Here is a 3,394-nt window from a genome sequence, read left to right on the forward strand (position 1 = left end):
CAGAGGAGAGCAGTGGAATGGAAGAAAGTCACTTTCAAAGAACCATTCCCCTGCCTTCCCCCTCTATACACATGCTAAGCACACAGCTTTTGCAATCTGCCACGAAAACAGAATTTTAAAATAAACCCTTGTCTGTCTGCTCTCTCAAATCAGAATTTAGAGGAAAATGGATTTTTATAGGGCGAATTTGTTCTCCCAAATTAGTTTCATTCACACACACACACACACACACACACACACACACACACACACGTCCACAAAATGAGGCATTCATTAATAGGCCAAATAATGGAATGAGTGAGTTCACCCTCAGCAAGACATTTGATGATTATGAGGACAGGCTTGAAGCTGCATAAAAAATAAAACTCACAGAAGCCAGCAGATGGCACTTAATCATAATTTTTCCTATGACTTCTATTAATTGTTCAATATTCTTCATTCTGTCTTCCCAGTAAGACGAATGATATGCTAATATGGCATAGTAAGTAATGTTTTCCCTTTGAGATATTCAATAGGCTTGTTACATAAAATTCCCCCACCCATATAACTAGCCCAAGACCCATTTTTCTCATGCATATATTTATCATATCACAGTATGCATATGCATGCCCACGTATCTGTGTGCTTCCAAGCATGCAGCTCATATGATAAATGTCTGAGGTAAAAGCTAACACCTTCACTTATCTCCAGAAGCAAATCCAAATCAAGGAACTGTTGTTCCTGAAACAGTCACACAAAATCATCTAAACCACATTGTCTGCCAGAAAAAGAAATGTAGAAATACCTCCAGGAGTCCACTTGGCAATTTCCTTCAAGGCTCCTATTACAAGCATTAGCAAGGTGAATGACCCCTTCTAGGCTGTTCCGCCTCACCTGCCAATTCCTTTACTTTCTCTACCCCCCATTTTCCCCTCTTCTGTGACTTTCTTCCCCTTCCTTCCCCCGACATTCGCACAATGGCCTCAGCCTTTTCTGCTGCCTAACTCCCTTTCTTTATTCTGATTCTCCTGTTTTCTTTGATCTCCCCTTTTCCCCCTTCAGTGCTGGCATCAGTCTCCTAAGTCTTGAAGGGGGACAGATGCTATACCAGTCAGGATTCTTGGTTTCTGACACCAGAAATTGACTCTGTTAAGCAGAAAAAAAAAATTATTGGAAAGCCATCAGGTAGTTAACAGAATAGACAGGAAGCCTGGAGAATCTGGCTGGCCAACAAGCAAGAACCGAAGGAAACTAGCACCAGAGAGGACAGCCAAGGTCACACCACTGAAAACCACTCAGCTGGGACAGTGCCATCAGCACCACGGCCTCCAGCCACTAACGGTCACTACTGCCACTTGACTGCTGAAAAAGCGTGCACTCACTCCAAGAGCTTGTTTTCGTTTCCTCCAGATTCCCAGTGCAGCCTGGAAGACCCAGTGCCAAGGCTGGGAGGACATGCCTCATGAGCTGCTCTCCAAGAGCAGAGCTGTAACTCTGGCTCAAGTTAGAGTGAGGTGGGGTGGTGCAGAGTCCAGGTGCTGCTAGCCTATTGAGAAAGCAGATCTCAAGAAACACTTGCGATTAGGAGATACCAGCTGTGACATCACTCATTTAAAATCCTCCCTGCTCCTGGTTTGCAGAAGGGAAGGTCTGTACTTGCAAGCTGAGTGGCAATAAGTTGGGGAAAAGGAAAGCTATTGAGCTGTTTAGAAATCAATTACACTAATTCTGGGAAAACAAGTGAAATTCAGCTGATGCTATAGCCCTGCACAGTCAACTCGATTATTTCACACATGCTTTAGACAAATGGAAGAGCTGTAGTTGCTAGTCTGAGCACCCTTTGCTTTCAGGGTCTGTTTAGACAACTTAAGTCCCAGCTCCTAAGCACTATTCTTTTGACCTCCCACATCTTAACCCTTAATGGAACGAGATGAGCTCCTTTCTAGGGATGAAATGTGTAACATGATTCCTGGCTTGGTGCAGGGGCCTCATCTCTCATCCTGCCAGCTGGTCCTAATTATGAGCTGGTTTGGGTAATTTGAGAGTTTGGAGGGTGTCTGTGCAGTAGCAGGAGGGTTTCCTAAGCACTTAGTTTCCCTTAGGGTATCGAGCCCAGCTAGAAATAATGGATCCTTAATATTCTGAATTATGAGGTGATTTTCGCTGGTTTTCCAAAACAGGGAAATAAAATATATAAATAAAACCACCTGGTGGCGTGTCTGATAACCACTGCCAATGCAGAGTAAAAAATGAAGGCAGCTGTCTGTATCATTCAGGCAAAGCTCCAACTTCGCCTACAGATCTTGGGTGATTGCTTCAATTTTTCCTCAGTGTTTTAACAAAGTGGGCCTGTGTTGCCTCAAGTTTCCTTTGTGATAGGTGACACCCAGGCAAGTCTTTGGGGGACTCCAGCCCAGTTTTAACGGGCCACACAAATATCTAAGTTTAAGGTGACTTTTTTTTTTAGTGTAATATTTATTGAGCATCTATTCTACTGAGGCGCTACAAATTCTGGGAAATCAAAACTGGATAAAGATTACTATTGAGTAAGATGCATCTCATCCAGCCAGTGGCATTCCAACGTGGTGGAGGGTAAAAGAGTCAGCCCTTGTCTGGGAGGAGCATTTTGTCAGTGACATTATTTAGAACTGCCATGGTGCATGGCGACAATACAAACCAGATGGTTTTTACTTGGTCTTATTATTACTTTTAAACTCTCTACCGACTAATACATGCCTTATTGCCTGCACCTGGACTAACCTTTCCCGCTGGCCCCCTCACCATAGTTTTCTGCTTCTAACCACACCCTCAATTTAGGCCATCATAGGCACTCTAAGTGTGGGCAGGAGAAAAAACTCACATTCGAAGATGTGAATGTGGCTGGAAAACTAGTACCCATAGCTGCATGATCATGAGTTTTATTGGCAGGTCAATGCTAACGTTAATTGCTTAAACTTGATCTTTGTGGGGTCTGTCGGGCAAGTCCCTCACCCCTACTCCTTGAGTCACATTATCAGCATTTGTAAGCCAGCTCTTTTTTCTCACTAAGTTATTATTTCATGTCTTTGGGCCCAAGTGTCCTCATGTGGAGAGTATGGATGAAAATAGTCCTCCCTGGAAGGATTGTTGTCAGGATTAAATGGGAGAACACATGTGAAACAAATGTTAGCTGTTATTTTATCATTATTCTATTAAAAGGTATTACAATATGGTGCTTAATTCCAAGGAACAATTTTTTAAATCTTTCCATAAAATTTAGTTCAAGCTTATGAATTAGAAAGGTCATAAGCCATAAGGAAAGAAACAAAGCCCAGGAGACAGAGAGAGGTGTGCAACCGGGCCAGTTATGCAGGTGCAATTCTGAGGGACCCTTGCCTGATCACTGCCACCCACACTGATTCAGGATTTTGCTTTT

The sequence above is a fragment of the Lipotes vexillifer genome, unplaced genomic scaffold (assembly GCF_000442215.2).
Source record: "Lipotes vexillifer unplaced genomic scaffold, Lipotes_vexillifer_v1.1 scaffold1343, whole genome shotgun sequence".
In the NCBI taxonomy this organism is placed as follows: Eukaryota; Metazoa; Chordata; class Mammalia; order Artiodactyla; family Lipotidae; genus Lipotes; species Lipotes vexillifer.